The sequence below is a fragment of the Pinus tabuliformis genome, chromosome 4_2, assembly GCF_031772625.1.
Source record: "Pinus tabuliformis cultivar Carrire ecotype Pingquan chromosome 4_2, CPIR1, whole genome shotgun sequence".
NCBI lineage: Eukaryota > Viridiplantae > Streptophyta > Pinopsida > Pinales > Pinaceae > Pinus > Pinus tabuliformis.
In genome coordinates, this window is record NC_142304.1 from 810006354 (window position 1) to 810023699 (window position 17346).

The 17346-nt window shown below is 40.4% G+C and overlaps 1 pseudogene across 1 annotated transcript in view; it reads left to right on the forward strand.

The window, feature by feature from the left end:
- Positions 1 to 391: 391 nt before the first annotated feature.
- Positions 392 to 17346, forward strand: part of LOC149172157 (polyubiquitin-like) — a 107904-nt pseudogene continuing 90949 nt past the window's right edge. The window contains exons 1-2 of the transcript XR_016259070.1: positions 392 to 518; positions 1359 to 2079. The product of XR_016259070.1 is annotated as a polyubiquitin-like (transcript). The remainder of the gene's footprint in view (positions 519 to 1358; positions 2080 to 17346) is intronic.

Consider the following 17346-nt stretch of genomic DNA (forward strand, 5'->3'; position numbering starts at 1 on the left):
ATCATCAATCCAAAACCCCATAAACTAAACTAATGAATAAAAATATTCACAAACCAACCATTTATTTCTTTTATTTACATTTAAAAACAAAAATTTTATTTATTTTACCTAAATGACATAATTACATATCGGAGATGCCTCGAATGAGAATCTTTTATCTCCCTGGTTTTGTATTAAAAAGTAATATATTGTGGGGTCCACGCGGAGTTGGAATCCTACAGACGCGCTTTACTTCCGTCTCGAGAAGCGTGACGGATGTGCGACCGAATGACCCCGTAGAACTCACCGACACAGCCAGCGCACAGTATACACGTGTCATTTCTCTATTGGAAAATGTCGTTGTTATCCCCGCTGGTACGCAACCACCGATGGTGACAGGTCGTCTGTTTGCGTGTCGCGTAGCGGGAGAAGGGTCTCATCCAACGCCATTAAATACTCGCGTTCAACGCCTTCCTTCACATCTTTTCTCTTGCGTTGTATAATCAGTGCGATATTTTCAGAGAGCTTTTCATTCAAAGGTATGGTGTTTTGAAGGCCTTTACTTTATCATTTTTTTGTCTTTGTAAATTGTTAATGGTGGTTTCTGTGGGGGAAGAATCTTTTGCCAGGTCTTTTTGGGTTTCTCATGTTTATTTGGGTTATTTTTCTCTCGACTATGGCTGACATTACTAGGGCTTTCGTGCTTTTTTCTGTGTTTTCTTCCCTTGATAGGTCTGTCTCTCTGGAATATTTAATTTTCGTATGTAAGTTATGAGTAGTCGCTGTTTGTAATAGTCTCTTGTCTGTCAAGGTTTCAGCAGGTGTTTGCGTTTATTGCGTCATGTGTTTCAGCAGGTCTTTGCAGATTATTGCGTTGTCCTTTAATATTTTGTCTCCACCCTTGTTATAGTTTCCCTCTTTCGTTCTCACAGGAACCCTTTCTTCTTTGAGCATTTTCTTGTGGCGTTCTTTAGTAATATTTTAATTTTGGGCCCGTGCTCTGAGGGATTATTCACAGTGATGTGCTTTCCGTATTATAAGGTCCTCTGTGTGTAAGCTGTTAGGGTTTGTGCGTTACTATTGACATGTCACATGTCACCTATTTTCTTCCTCTTATTCTTCGAACTGACGGTTCTTCTTCTAATTCGTGGACTGCTGGTGCCATATTTTATTTCTATTGCAATTGTGTTTTAGGGTGTCTCTTTCTTTTTGATTTCTTGTTAATATTTGTGTTCAGTTTGTTAACTATGGGCTGCTAGGGTGTCTGCTGCGCTCTTCTTTTGTGCTTCTTTCGCAGAATCTGTCCGTTGGTCTGTATTTCGGTCATGAATTATTTATTCCTTGAAGTATCTGCTTAATTAGCTTGTGATGATGTGCAGGTATATTCGTTAGTCATATTTCAATTTCAAGATGCAGATCTTTGTCAAGACCCTCACCGGTAAGACCATCACTCTCGAGGTCGAGAGCTCTGACACCATTGACAATGTTAAAGCTAAGATCCAGGACAAGGAAGGGATTCCCCCCGACCAGCAGCGTCTGATCTTCGCAGGAAAGCAGCTTGAGGACGGCCGAACCCTTGCCGATTACAACATCCAGAAAGAATCTACCCTCCACCTTGTTCTCCGTTTGAGGGGTGGCATGCAAATCTTTGTAAAAACACTAACTGGAAAGACAATTACATTGGAAGTTGAGAGCTCGGACACCATTGACAACGTCAAGGCCAAGATCCAGGATAAGGAAGGAATTCCCCCTGACCAGCAGAGGCTTATCTTTGCTGGTAAGCAGCTGGAGGATGGCAGGACCTTGGCTGATTACAATATTCAAAAGGAATCGACCCTGCATTTGGTGCTTCGTCTAAGAGGAGGCATGCAAATCTTTGTGAAAACCCTTACAGGTAAAACCATTACTCTGGAAGTGGAAAGCTCGGACACCATTGACAATGTGAAGGCTAAGATCCAGGACAAGGAGGGAATTCCACCTGACCAGCAGAGGTTGATCTTTGCCGGTAAGCAGCTGGAAGATGGTCGTACTCTGGCCGATTACAATATTCAGAAGGAATCGACCCTTCACCTGGTGCTCCGTCTCCGTGGTGGCTTTTAGGTTTGGGTATTTGTGGATAATAAATTCGGGTGATGTTCAGTGTTTGTCGTATTTCTCACGAATAAATTGTGTTTATGTAGGTATGTGTTAGTGTTGTTTGTCTGTTTTAGACTCTCTTATGTTGTATTTTTCTTTTTGTCGGTCAGTTGAAGCCAATACTGGTGTCCTGGCCGGCACTGCAAGATCATTTCGTTTAATATAAAGACTCCGTTATCCGTTATGTAATTCCAAGTTATGTGGTGAAATGTGGATGAAATTCCTAGAAATTATTATTGTAATTTGAAACTTCCTTTGTCAATAATCTGCACGACACATCTACCAAGCGGGCAGAGTAAACCAGTGTTTCCTTAATTTACATAATGGATTAAGTAAATTCATCGTTTTCATATTACCAATTATATATATACTAATTTTTGAAAAAGTGGAGATTCTGAAGACATGTAATGCAGTTGGTTGAGGCCAAATTTGAAACGTGTGGTTTTGAAATTCATGCCCTGACATCAATGAAGCTTGCAGAGCAATCTCTGTAATTGAAGAGAAATCACTCCAATAAAGGTTCTATAGCTCAGTACCATTTTTTGATTTTAGATCTTTATCTAAATCATCGTTGTATTCTGTGTATTTATTGTGGACCAATCCTTAACCAGGCCTAGTCACCCTAGATATTACTGAGCTTTTACGTTGTCATTTACATCTCACTGAGATTTCTTATTAGATAATCAGTTAACTCTTAAAAGCATTGATCTATAAGCCATATGTCATCGACAGAAATGGTGTATTATTGTAAAATTATTTACAGAAGTAGTGTATTACTGAGATTTTTTTCCGGTGTCATTTATATCTCACTTAGATTTTTGATTGATAGAGAATTCATAGCCATTGTTCAAAGTCATTTACGGACATAGCTCTTAATGCATTGATCCAAGTCATTTACAGCAGTTCTTAGCTCTTAATGCATTGATCCAAGTCATTTACAGACAGCTCTTAAAAGCATTGATTCAAGCCATTTACAGGTGTAGCGTGGCATTAATCTGTTTATTTACAGAAATAGTGGCATTGATCTATTTCATTTACAGAAATGGTGGCATTGAAGTCACTTACAGAAATGGTATTGATCTATTTCTGTTAGGCGTTGATCTATTTTCATTGATTTTATTTTTAGTGATTTCATTTATAGAAATGGTGGCATTGTTTTGTCATTTACGGAAAAGTCAGTTACAGAAATGGTGGGAGATTGGTCTGTGGAGAACCCCCTCTGCACATACATCAAGATTGGATAGGATTTCCTCTACACACACATCAAGATGATAGAATCCTATCCACGCTATAGCTCTCCCCTCTCCACATACATCAAGATGAAGATGACAATGGAGAAACCTCTCCACATACATCAAGATGACATCCACATCTTCAATTTTCACTAGGAATGTGTACTTAAGATTCCATAGCCCTTGAGACATTGGTCTTACTGTTTCTAAGTAGTCTGTCTATAGAAGGGTCAATTCTCACTAGGAATGTGTACTTAAGATTCCATAGCCCTTGAGACATTGGTCTTACTGTTTCTAACTAGTCTGTCTATAGAAGGGTAGGAGATTGGCCCGTGAAGAATTGAAGAATTCTCCAAGTAGATCAAGTTGTTTCAAATAATGATCAATGCAAAGAGGTGAGTTTAGTTTTTAACATAATGATCAATGCAAGAGGTGAGTTTAGTTTTTATGATATTTGACACAATGGTGGGAAGCGTGTGAACCTTCAATGGTCAAAAGAAAAGGAAAGAGAGAGGCACCTTATCTTCCTTTCAAATAGAGCATGGTTTCTTCCTTTGGTTTGGTTTGGTTTCAGTTTTGGTGGGAAGTGTATGAACTTTTTATTTACGGGAAGCATGTGAACCTTTAATGGTCAAAAGAAAATGAAAAAGAGAGGCACCTTATCTTCCTTTCAAATAGAGCATGGTGTCCTCCTTTTTGTTTGGTTTTAGTTTTGCTAATGGCAACATTACATTGAGGCCAATTTCACAATGCTATTCAGAAGTTAAGGGTGCAAATCTCTTGGACAATGGTTAGACGATTTTTTTTCCCCAGCTGAGGATGGCGATCTCCCGCTCCAGGCCGCGGCCCTGACCTCCTTGCTTGCCCGAGCTTGGCAGCTCTGCTGCTGGGCTGCAGCACCCTGCTGCGGGCCCCCTCCGCCTGAGACCTCCTGCTCCCTCCCTTTCGGGCCTCCTGCCCTGGCCTCTTGATCGCGTTTGGCAGCTCTGCAGCTGTCGGCAGCCTCCCGCTGCTTCCCATTTCTCAGGGCCTCCTGCCCTCTCCTCATCCGGATTCCTTCTCGCCAGTCGTCGAGTGCCCCTGTGTGGCTCAATGGATCCACCCTCTCAAGAGCAGGCTGAACTGGAGAAAGCCTTTGCATCTCTTATCCCAGAGAATATCACGGAAAGGATTCGGCCTTCAGCCTCAAAGTTTGTCAAGAAGCTTGATGAAATCCCGGAAGTCTCTCTTCCCCCAGCACTTCCAAGGAGAGCTGTTGTGGCCCTGGCTGAACGCGGCCTGGTTGGCCAGTTCACGGGGTTATGGCCTTCCCCTCGCACGGTTCAGCGCTGGGTAGAAAGAAACTGGAATGCTATGGTCCAGGGAAAAATCGCAATAAGGTTTTGTGGAAGGGGATTCTTTACCTTCCTTTTTGAAACAGTGGAGGACCGTAACCTCATCTTCAGAAACGGACCATATTTCATGGACACCAGAGGCCTTTATCTCAACCGCTGGACCCCTGACTTTGACCCAGAAATGGACGTTCCCAATGCAGTCCCTGTTTGGGTTCGCCTCCCGCATCTTCCGCTTCATTGTTGGGCTGATGAATCCGTCCGGGCCATCGGAAACGCAATAGGGAAATACGTGGACAGATCGGAGCCAAAGGAGAATATGCATGCATGCGCAAGGATTTGTGTAGAAGTAGATTTGGGCAAAGGCTTACCAGAGGCAATCAAACTCAAAGTGGATTAGTGGATGCACATTCAGCAGGTGGACTATGAGCAGCTCCCCTTCAAGTGTAAGGTATGTCATGAGTACGGTCATTTTGCTAATAGGTGCACTAAATCTAGATCAGAAGATAATAGCAATAACGAAACCCCCGAGGAAGCATGGGAAATAGTCAGGAAAAAAAAGAAGTCAAACCCTCCCCCTGAATCAGCAGAGCCCTCCTCTGAAACTCCAATCCTCTCCACTCATCCTTCAAGCTCGGGCCCTCCCATCCCCACATCCTCCAATCCCTTTGAATCCCTAGCTTCAGAGGAACCCTCATCCCCCCCTCCATCCCCCAAGGGCCCCAGAACCTCCCCCTCTTCTCCCCTCCAGGTCTCCCCACCTCAAACAGTGGAAAGGATCCTAACGAGAAATAAAACAAAGGAAAACATAGCAGCCACGGATCCACCAAGAAAAGTAGGAAGAAAATCAAACAAGGAAATAAGAGATGAGAATGCAGCTAAAGAAATGACTACAGGGACTCAGCAACCAATAGACACATACCTGGACAGGAACAAAGGAAGTGGCGAGAAGATGAAGGAGAAAAGCGGGATCCACAATAAATCAGGTAAATGATGATTTTGGTCTCTTGGAACTGTAGGGGGATGGGCTCCTCCCTGAAAGCAAATGCAGTCCGAGACCTTATTAAAGCAGAACAACCAGACTTTCTCCTACTCCAGGAGACCAAAATCAGTGATCAAGAATTCCAAAACAGCCTGATAAGAAATAGAAAGTATGAAGGAATAGCCATGAGTGCAATAGGAGCCTCAGGAGGTATAGGAGTAATATGGAATAAAAGTAACTGGAATCTCATAAATAACAAACAAAACAGATGGTGGATTAGAATAGATATGCAAAGCACAGATATGAAGGAGGAATACACAATCTATAACGTGTATGCCCCACCACACTTCAGAGACAAAGCTACTTGTTGGGAATCTTTGACAGCAGATATTGAGACTACCCAAGGGAGGAATATCTTCCTAGGAGGAGACCTGAACTTAATAAGGAATGCAGAGGAGAAGCTAGGAGGGAAGTTTTTCATTGACCCATATAGAGAAAAACTGGAGGATATCATACAAACTCACAATTTCATAGACATTCCTCCCCAAAATGGCCGTTATACATGGTCAAATAAAAGGACAGGCAGGAACAATATCAAAGAAAGACTTGATAGAATCCTCGTACAGGAGCGAGCAGCTGCCAACTTTCCGAGGATTCGCAGCACAATCATTCAGGGATTCATTTCTGATCACAAACCCGTGGCGCTATATCTAGACAAAGAGGAAGACTTGGGTCCGCTGCCATTCAAATACAACAAAGTCTGGGACTCCAGCGAGGATTTCAAAGCCATGATAAAAGAAATCTGGAGATCAGAGATAACAGGCTCCCCGCACTTCGTTTGGGAAACGAAGATCAAATTGCTGAGGGTTGCCATAAAAAATTGGGCGAGGAATCACGTGAAGGAGGAAAGGAAGGCAAAAAACGATCTGCAAATGAAACTAGAGCAATGGAATCAGGAAAAAGAGGCAGTCCAAGAAACGGAAGAAGACCAAAGGAAAGAAGGTGAGATGTATAAAGCACTGTACAATCAGCACCGTAAAGAAGAGGAAGAGCTAAGACAAAAGTCAAGATGTCTCTGGCTCAATTCTGGGGATAAAAACACCTCGTTCTTCCATAACTGTCTCAAAGTAAGGAGAGCTGGAAATTTGAAGGGAAAGAGCTAACGGATAAAGGGGAAATCAAGGAGGCTGCCTCAAAACACTTTCAATCTCTACTCACAGCTGATCCCCACTATCAAGAAAATACAGATTTCGCCAACATCATTGAGAGAAAGGTCTCAGAAGCCCAAAACTGTGAACTGGACAAAGAAATCTCAATAGAGGAGGTTGAGTGGTCAATCAATAGCATGCCTCTTGACAAAGCACCCGGGCCGGATGGCTTCACGGTGAGCTTCTACAAAACACACTGGGACATCATCAAGAAAGACTTCATAAGAATGGTGAGAAATTTCCACTCAAAAAGTAAAATGGGCAGCAGTATCAAATCTTCGCATCTTGCTCTAATTCCAAAAGAGCCCAACCCTCAATCCTTTGACAGGTTCAGACCTATTTCATTATGCAATGTCTCATACAAAATCATCACAAAGATTCTGGCAAATAGGCTGAAAAAAATCCTTCCCTCACTCATCTCGGACAACCAAGGAGGATTTCTCCCCAAGAGACACATAACAGATAATGTAATTCTGGTTCAGGAGGCGATACACAGCAGTGTTGCTAGAAATGAGAAGGGTATGATAATTAAGCTGGATATGGCGAACGCCTTTGACAGGGTAAACCACACATTTCTGAGGACTGTGCTTGCAAACTTCGGGGTTTCAGAGCACTTCATCAGCAGGGTTATGGAATGTGTTTCCCAAAATTGGACGGCTCCTTTAATCAACGGTAGGCCATGCAGAGCCTTCAAGAGCACAAGAGGCTTGAGGCAAGGCTGTCCTCTTTCCCCCTTCCTCTATATCATCATGGCAGAGACATTAAGTTTGCACTTGGAAAACAAGCGAAGGTTAAAGGAAATAACAGGAGTGGACATCATCCGAGGAGCCAAAGGGATCAATCACTTCTTATTTGCAGATGACACCCTTCTAATAGGCGGTGCTTCAAGCCTCATGGCCAGGAGATTCAAGGCCATCCTGGACCTCTTCCTCCAAGCCTCGGGGGGCAAATTAAACAACAACAAATGCATGATTTATACCTGGAATGTTCCTAGATACATAACCCAAAGGATCTCTATAATTATGGAAATCCCAGCTCAATCAAGCTGGTCTCACTTTATGTATTTAGGACTGCCTCTGGCCAAAGAGACAATCAAAAACGAAGTTTGGGTCAAGCTAATTGAGAAGCTGAGAGGGAAACTACAGGGTTGGGGGATGTATTGGCTTAACCTGGCGGGCAGAACAATCCTCATCAAAGCAATCCTTTCAGCCCTCCCTATCTACCAATTTGCCATTACCCTCGCCCCATCAAGCATTCACAAGCATATGGAGCTGATCCTAAGAAGCTTCCTCTGGAAGGGAGGAAAGCAAGATACGAAAAAAATCAGTTTAGGCAAATGGGAAAAGGTCATCCTCCCCATAGAAAGTGGTGGACTAGGAATTAGAGTTCCCAGGCTGGCAAATTTGGCAATGGGCTTTAAACTAATATGGAGAATCTTAAAAGAGAAGGGATCCTGGTGGGCAGAGGTTCTCAAAAAGAAATATCTGAGTGGGAGCAATAGCAACATCCTCTCTGATGTAATCACAGAAAGGCAATGTACCCCTGTTTGGAAATTGATCAAAAAAACCTTACCCCTTCTCAAGTCTCACATCTCTAAAGTCCCAGGTAATGGGAAACATATCAGCATATGGAGGGATAGAATAATGGGTTCGGAAGCCAAGGAAAAGTCCATCAATTTGAGGCCACTGCAGCTGTGGATGTCAGAAGCTAACCTTAAAACCCTTTTCGACATCTCACTTTGGGATCAAAACAGCTGGAAAGGATGGAAAAATATGCACCTTCCTAAAGAATTAGACGACCTATGGAACGAACTTAAGCTATCTCTTGCAGGGGCAGCCCCTACAAGCAGAATGAGAGATGATAGTTACGCTTGGGATCCAACTGGAGGCAATTACACAGTCAAGGAAGGTTACAAGGCGCTACAAAACCTAGCAGCACCCAACAATTGGCAATCCTACAAAGCAGCTTGGAAAATTGAAAGTCTTCCGAAGATCAAACTTTTTAATTGGACCTTGCTTCATGGCAAAATCCTAACAGCAGAAAATCTAAGGAAAAAGGGTATTCAGGGTCCTTCAATTTGTTTTATGTGCAGGAAGGCGGAGGAAAACATCAACCATCTCTTCATTGAGTGTCCAGTAGCATGGTCCTGCTGGAAACTCATAACTAGCCCTCTAGATATAGGAGATCTACCCAATCAGATTTCTCTACTTCAGAAAGGTTGGGGGAAACTCTTCCCTTATGCAAGCAAGAACATGATCCTCGCCAAGAGATTATGGACCAGCATCCCTTCAAACCTCTGCTGGCAATTATGGTTAGCCAGGAACGAAAGTATATTCAAAAACAAAAAACCTAGTATAACAAGTATTCTGGCTAAAACAACTGCGCTCATAACAGAGACTATTGAAGCTAATGGGATCCCTCATGCTGACCCGGTTTACACAGATGAGAGGGCGAAGGAATGGGTCCGAAGATTCAACCATAAGCCAAAAACAAAAAGCAAATCAATAAAAGGAACAGGGCAGAAGGAATGGAAACTCAGAGGGACAAAGGAGGAAATCAATAGTTGGATCCAAAATCAAAAGAGGTCCACGCTTCACTTCGACGGGGCTTCAAAAAACAACCCAGGCAGAGCTGGAGCAGGGGGAATAATTAGAGATCCTCAAGGGAAAACAATCGTCACTTATGAGTGGAGTTTGGGTACCATGTCGAACAATAAGGCTGAAGCATACAGCCTCCTATTGGGGACCTCCATTGCCCTGAAGCTGGGCATTCATGATCTCTTAGTGTTAGGGGACTCTGCAATTCTCATAGCAGCCATGAATACTGGGAAAGACTTCAACCAAATTGCTTTAAACAGAATCAAAGGAAGAATAGCGGACCAGACCAGGGGCATCAACAAAGTGACCTTCAAGCACGTCCTAAGAAGCTACAATTCGGAAGCGGACGAGCTGGCCAACAAGGCCACGGGAAGACCCACGGGTAAGGTTAAGGAAAACAATGAGCTCTATGACAAAGATATTCCATAGTCAACACGCTATCCCTTTGCATCAGATTACCAGTCACCTCAGGCATCCGCTTCAATACTGCTGGCCTGCGCAAACTCGATCCTCTACAAACCATATCCTTCTCGACTGCCGAAGTTGGGGATATAGGACAACGTATCGGCCTCCGGAATCGAGGAATGCAGGAAAAGGCAGGAACTCATCATTGTACACCTCAGATAAAATCAGAGGGCGTGATCACGCCCATGCTGGCTTCAGGCCCCAAGGACGGGTAAAAATCAACTCAAAGGATCTCACGACAGCCAAGATCAGATTCACCACCCCCTGTTACAATAGTGAGCAAGCCCGCTTCGCTCTTATAAATCACAGCAAGCCTCTGAGCGCTTTCACAAACCATTGCAATCTGAGACAGAGGCGAAGAGCTCTTTGGAGGCGGGGACAGCGGTCAAACTTTCAAGACTGCAAGACCAGTATCGGGGTTAAAGGAACCACCGAGCTCCTCTCGGTTGGCATCAAACATCAGACTCCCTCTGCTCACACTGCTCTCTCTAATACCAAGCATCGTTCGAAGACGCCCTATCCGTCCCGGGATTCAGTTGACACTCTTCTGTTCAGGGTAACCAACTCTCTTTATTTCTGTGATTTTACTAGTGCTAATAATCTGGTTTATGTTCTCAGCTGCGCCCTCACACAGCATCTGAGCCTCCCGACTCATATTGCTCCGATCAAGCAGCTCGGCAGCAACAACCTTACGCCTTCCATAACTCCTGTTACTTCTCGAGGCACTGTTGAACCTGTTCCATACAAGATGGCCGAGCAACACAATCAGCTTGCCAATCAGCCCCAGCCTAGAAACTCTATGGGCAATATTTTCAACAACAAGGAGTGTCACATGTGCAAAGCACATGTAGTCATGATCAATGCCCTGAACAAGCAAGTGAAGGAGCTGACTGAGGATTACCACGCTGACAGAAACTCCAAACGCAAAAAGCTGGAGAAAAGGAAGAAAGAGATCGAAGATTTAAAGGATCACTGCATTCATATGGAAGCTGCCATAGACCATCTTCGTTCCCTCACCGAAAGCCAGCATGCTGAAGCCTCAACTAGAGTAAGCAGGAGGGAACACCTCCCGGATGACTCGGTCACACAGCACTCTCCATAATACTTATGCATTGCAAATTTAGTTGGCTAGGAGGCTCGTTCGTCAGGCAATATAGCCGTTGGCTTTTAGTTTTATGTTTAATCAAGAGAAGCTTTGAGGATTATGGGTCTGCGCACCCAATTTTGAACCTCAGCTCTCGGAGCTTTCCCTTTTTTGTACTAGATTTCTGAATTGATGTTTTATAATACACAAGTAGACGACTTTGTTAAAAAAAAGGGTGCAAATCTCTTATCCTTGTTCATTATTCATTCTACCCTAATTCCATTCATTCTTAAAAATCTCATTTGGCCTAAGGAAGTTGAGGGTGCACATTTCTTACCCTTATTCATTATTCATTCTACCCTAATGCCATTCATTCTTAAAGATCTCATTTGGCCTAAGGAAGTTGAGGGTGCAAATTTCTTACCCTTATTCATTATTCATTCTACCCCTCAGACACAATTTCACAATGCCATTCATTCTTAAGGATATGGCATTCTTAAAGGATATTTAGCCCAAAGAAGCGAGGGTGCAAATCTCTTACCCTTGTTCATTACATTGCCTTTCATTCTTAAAGGTCATTTGGTATTCTTAAAGGCCTTGTTCATTACAATGCCATTCATTCTTAAAGGTCATTTGGCTTTAAGGAAGGTAACGGTGCAAATTTACGAGAGTTTGTATCAGCCGAGAGGGAGATATTGATTCTACAATTTAGGATGAGGGAGAGGGAGAGATTGATTCTACAATTTAGTACGAGGGGAGTTTGTCTGAGCTGAGAGGGAGAGGCAGATTCTTCAATTTAGTACGAGGGGAGTTTGTTTGAGTTGAGATGCTTATTCTACAATCTAGTATGAGGGGAGTTTGTTTGCGCTAAGAGGGAGAGGCTCATTCATACAATCCAATATGAGGGGCGTTAAGTCCCTATAATACTAGTGATTCACCCATTGCTATTGTCATTGTAGCTTTTATTGTTACTATTGTGTCTTATTGTCCTTGTATTGTTATTGTTGTGCCCTATTATCTTCATATTGTTATTATTGTGCTCCATAGAAGTCCACTATTGTTATTGTTATGCCTTGTATTATTATTGTTATGTTGATTGCTGACTATATTGTGACTTTTTAAACTCTTATATATAGAAATGAGGTTTTGATCATTTGTATCATCCAAGAAGTGTTCGTTTGCGTAATGTAAAGGAGGTTGCTCCCTTGAAAACACTGATTTCTAAAGCGTTGTTTTTTATTTTTTTGTAAGTTGGTTTCATAACATTTAGTATCAGATCTTCTAGGGTTTCACTGTTCCAAACAGGGCATCGTGATTTTTTTTTTTTTGTGTTGTTTATGTTTTGGATTCTAGGATTTCACTGTTCCAAACAGGGCATCGTTGTTTTTGTTCTCGGAAGCTAAAAAAAACCATTTAATTAAGCTCACATTGTTTTGAACCTTGGGTCCAAATTTCAAATATTGTTTTGCTATATTTTGGGAGATATGAGCTGAGCAAGTTAGGGTTTTTGCAGAGTCCCAAATTACATTCTAAACATGTGATCTTGGGAAAATCATCATAACTTTCTAGCATCAAATTGAAATTTCGTAAAAAGTTACAGAAAGATGACAAACTGTAGTTTTTTATGTATATTTTTTAGATCCGAAGGTTGAAACAGTGACATGTGGCACGTTGTACAAGTTCTCTTTATTGAAAAATTATATAATCAGATCATCTTAGGGGAGGGATTGAACATAACTATTTTTTGGAAAATCCAATTTTGATCCGACTGGTTGCATTGGAAAGATGATTCAAAGGACTATCGTAAAAAGAAATTTCAGACGTTGGAGATCCACAATTACAGAGATACCGTGAAAAAATTTGTGCAGTCTTTTTAAAATTTTGCACAAGTTTGGGTTGAAAAATTAGTTTGAAGTTCAAATGGCATAGTGAAGAATAATTATCATTAATTGATGCCCCAGAGAAAGAAAATTGAAGCACCTAGTAAGCACCCTGAAAATTGAAGCACCTAGTAAGCACCCTGAAAGCTCTAGCATGACTCATGACTCATGAAGAATAGAAATAAATGTAACGTGATATATCAAAATTACGAAACTAAGTGCAACAAATTTTACTCTCACAAAAGGTAACAAAAGCTAAGATTGATGGTTTAAAGAAAGGCGTAGAAGCTAATATGAATTGCGTGCAAGTTAAGAGGGATGACATGGAAACTAATAAGATGAATGGCATGGATGCTTAAGAGGGATGGTATAGAAGTAAAATTGAAAGACATGGAAAATTTGAAGTAATCATGATTTCATGGACTCTAACGTTGGATTGAAGACCCACCATGTTCCAAAGATCGATATGAGGAAGTTTGATGGCAAAGATCCTGCAACATGGATACTATAGATGGAACAATTATTCGATCTTCATAATGTGCAAAACACAAAAAAGGTACGCATTGCAACTTTATATTTGGAATCAAATAAGTTTGTATGGTATCAAGGACTTTGCTTTCATAAACAAATTGTCACTTGGACAATTTTTATGGAAGAAATGATAACACATTATGAGAATACAAAAAACAACACTTTTTTTAGTCAATTGATAAACCTCAAACAAAAGGGCTCAATAATGGAGCACATTAATGACTTCCAAAAATTGAATATAAGGGTAAAAGATATTATAGAGGAGCATATGATTAATGTGTTCATAGGGACTTTAAATGATAACATCCAACATGAGGTTCGCCTTTGAGAACTTCACTCATTGTAAAATGCATTCAGGTCGGCAAGAAAAATGGAAAAGAAAAAAATTATGGCAACAGTGAAGCTTACCACTCACAACCATAAGGATGGAAGTGTTGTTTCTCCTAACCTTACACAACCTACAAGGTTGACACCTCAACAATTAGAAGAAATAAGAGCAAAAATGCTTTGTTATAATCGTGATAACAAATATACTAAAGGTCATAAGTGCATCCATAATAATTTATTTTACATAGATTGTGAAGAGGAAGAAGAAAATGAATAAGAAACATCAAAAAAAGAGGATACACACCATGAACAAACCCTAAAGAAAGAATAAATAAATCCTACCATATCTTTTAATGCATTGGCAAGAATTACCACTCCTCAAACTATCAAGATAGAAGGACATATCAAGAAGAAAAAGGTAATAGTTGTGATTGATTCGCGTAGTACCCATAATTTTATTCATTGTAAGATAGTCAAAGAATTGAATTGCTTCTTATATCCAACATCAGAGTGTCAAGTGATGGTTGCAAGTGGAGGGACCATAAATTGCTCTGGAAAGTGGCATAATATCAAGCTATCCATAGGAGAATATGTATTGAATAGTCCAATGCTTTCCATTCCAATGGGTGGTGTAGATGTTGTACTAGGAGTCCAATGGCTACAATTCTTGGATACAATAATTTTTAATTTTCAAGAACTTTTCGTGAAATTTTCTTCAGAAAGAAAGAAAATTGAATTAAGAGGTACTGCAGGGAAACCATGAAAGATAATCAACGCTAATGGAATGACAGCTTCTAAAAAAGAACAACAAGGCATAATTGCACAATTATGTTCACTAGAGGTTTCTGCATTGAAATCATCTATTTATCTAGATCTTCAAAAAATCTTGGACAATCATGCAAGGTATTTGAGACTCCCAAAGGTCTTACACCTATTTGTAATCATGAGCATGGTATTCATTTGGTTTTAGGAGTGTTCCTCCAAACATCAGGCCATACTGATATCCCTATGCCCAAAAGAGTGAAATTGAACGTATGGTTGCAGAAATGTTAGAAGTTTGTATAATTCAACGTAGTCAAAGTTCTTTTTCTGTTCTAGTAGTATTGGTGCACAAGAAGAATGGATCATGACACACGTTTCCGGATTATAGGGAGCTCAACAAGTTCACTATTAAAGATAAATTTCTCATTCTTATCATTGATGAACTATTGGATGAATTGCATGGATCAATTTACTTCACCAAGTTGGATCTTCGTTCATGATATCATCAAATTAGACCAAAGACATTTTGAAAACAACATTTAAAACTCATGAAGGTCATTATGAATTTTTGGTCATGTCTTTTGGCCTTACCAATGCACCTTCTACATTTAAGGTTTGATGAATCCCATTTTCAAACCCTTCCTTAGAAAATTTGTGTTAGTATTTTTTGATGATATACTAATCTATAACAAGTCTTGGAAGGATCATGTTCAACATGTTGATAGGGTGTTTAAACTATTGGGGGGAGAAACAATTATATGCAAAAAGCTTCAAATGTTCCTTTGGAGTACAAAAGGTGGAATATCTGGGCCATATTGTATCTCATGAAGGTGTTAAGGTAGACCTTAGCAAAATTAAAGCCATTAAGAAATGGAAATCCCCACATCCATTATGCATCTGCGAAGATTTCTCGGGTTGACAGGGTATTATCGCAAGTTTGTTAAGAATTATGGGAGAATAATAGCACCTCTAACAACATTATTGAAGAAAGATGCATTTGTATGGGCTCTAGAAGCAACAAAGGCCTTCGAACATCTTAAAAAGGCAATGTGCCAAGCATCGGTTTTAGCTACGTCGGACTTCACAAAAACCTTTATTGTGGAATGTGATGCCTCGAGAAATAGAATTGGTGTTATTTTAATGTAAGAAGAAAGACCCATTGTTTTCGGAAGTCGTTTAATCAAAGGAAAGTATTTACACAACGCTATTTATGAGAAGGAAATGTTGGCAATATTATGTGCACTTAAGAAATGACGACCCTATCTAATGGGAAGACACTTCAAGGTAAAAACAGATTATGACAGTCTTAAATATTTTTTAGAACAAAGATTATCTTCAGAAGAGCAACAAAAATGGGTCACAGAGATGTTGGGTTATGACTTTGAAATCATATACAAAAAAGGGAAGCAAATTGTTGTGGCAGATGCACTCTCAAGAAATGATGAGGATGTGGATGCATTACTTTGTGCCATTTATATTATCCAACCAGATTGAATAAACGAAGCAAGGGATGAATGGAAGAATGACGAAGAAGTGTGGGCACTCATTCAAAAGTTACAACAAGATCCCAGTACATCTGATACATTTAGCTGGAAAAATGATTTGTTATGGTACAAAGATCGCTTATACCCATGTCAGAATTCCCAACTCAATCAAAAGATTTTTATGGAATTGCATGCCTCTCCCTTAGGGGAAGGCACTCAGGATTTTTAAAAATTTACCACAGGGTTAAGAATGTTTTTTTTTGGGATGGCCTTAAATCTGATATTCAAAAGTTTGTGGCGTAATGTTTGGTTTGCCAACAAAATAAAGTTGAAACAATTAAGACCCTGGGTCTATTGCAACTTTTATCCCTTCCAAGTCAACGTTGGGAGGAGATTTCAATGGATTTTATCATAGGTTTACCCAAGTTCAAAGAAAAGAGTGTCATCATGGTGGTAGTTGATAGACTTACCAAGTATGCACATTTTTGTGCATTATCTCATCCATTCAAAGCTAATACAGTGTCCACTGCATTTATGGAAACAATTCAAAAACTACATGGAAACCCAAAGATTATTATAAGCGACAAATATCCCATTTTCACTAGAAATTTTTGAACATAATTATTTTTTTTGTCTTGGTATTCAGTTAGCTCATAGCTCATAGCTCATCCTATCATCGTCAATCTGATGGGAAAACTAAGATAGTAAACAAATGTTTGGAAGGATATCTTCGTTGTTTTGTATCTGATAAACAGACACAATGGGTCAAATGGTTGCCTTTCGCTAAATGGTGGTATAACACTTCCATACTGCATCAAAAATGACTCCATTTATGTTATGGATATCACCCATCGTCCATTACATCATATTTAAGAGAAAATTTTAAGGTTCAAGTAGTGGAAAATCACATCGAGCATCAACAAGTTCTCCAACTCTTAAAGGATAACCTAACTTTGGCACAAAATAGAATGAAACAACAAGGAGATCAACATTGCAGCAAAAGAAGTTTTGATATAGGTGACTGGGTATTTCTACAGCTACAACTATATAAACAAATATCCCTTAAGCAAGCTAAGAAGGATAATAAATTATCACCAAAGTATTATGGTCCGTACAAGGTGTTGCAAAAGATTGGTACTATGGCATACAAATTGGAGCTTCCTACAGCGTCTCAAGTGCACCCAGTTTTCCATATTTCATGCTTAAAGAAGGTTATTGGTGACAAGCTCTCAGTTCAAACAATATTTCCAGAATTTGACGAGGAAGGAAAAATCATATTAAAACCTGAAGTAGTCATAGAAACAAGAACTTGATATCACCCATCGTCCATTACATCATATTTAAGAGA